A 911-nucleotide genomic window follows, 5' to 3' on the forward strand; every position below is an offset into this window, starting at 1 on the left:
GTACAAATGTGCTTTACACAATTGATGTGTGTATGGATTGGAATAACAGTTGTATGAGCCCCTAATAAAATGTTAAAAAAAAAAAAAAGATGGAGAACTTTCATGGGCCTCAGAAGAAGATAATGGGGGAGAGGAAGGAAGGAGGGAGGGAGGGATGAAGAGATGGAAAGAGAGGGATATAAAGGAAGGGGAAAAAAATTACAAAGGAAGAAAAATGATAGAACAAAGGAAAGGTAGAAAGATTCAGGGGATAGGGAGTAAATAAGCAAATTTGGAGAAAACGTATTTGGAGAATGCTTTCCTAGAATAATTAGATTTAAGACATTCATTTATGTCACTAAGAACAAGCAGAAATAAAATCCTATTTCTAAGACCTAACTAATATTAGGACTGAGAGGATTTTGAAAAATGCTAATTTGTTATTAACAAGTAAAATTTTTTCCTTAATGTTGTTCATTGTCAGATTTGAACATATCAATCAGGAATGGATATTTTTGCTTTTCTCTTTTTAAAGACTTTCTAGAGTTCCTGTTAAATTTGAATTATTTTTCTCAGAAATAACCTCCTAACCAGGTTTTCATCCAGAAGTGAAAACATGTACATCTATTGACTTTTGACTGCTTCAAGGTTCAATTAATTATTTAGATGGATCATTAGAGCTGTCTACCTGACAAATTCTTGGCTCAAGTACTTGAGTACAATTATGAGTGTCACTAAATACTTCATAAAGGATACATTCTCTCCATCACAGGGGCAGTCAGGTGACAAGCAATAGACGGAGGGAGTAGAGCAACTCTCTCCTTCTTAAACTTTTCCATTTCCTGTAGGATTAACTGTGGCAACACTTCTTGGAGTGGAGCTTGTTTGTTAGAACATAGCTCATGAATGAGTATTTTGAAAACCAGTTTAGT

This window comes from Echinops telfairi, unplaced genomic scaffold, assembly GCF_000313985.2.
Source record: "Echinops telfairi isolate 266 unplaced genomic scaffold, ASM31398v2 ScPeMD7_3509;HRSCAF=4178, whole genome shotgun sequence".
Lineage (NCBI taxonomy): Eukaryota > Metazoa > Chordata > Mammalia > Afrosoricida > Tenrecidae > Echinops > Echinops telfairi.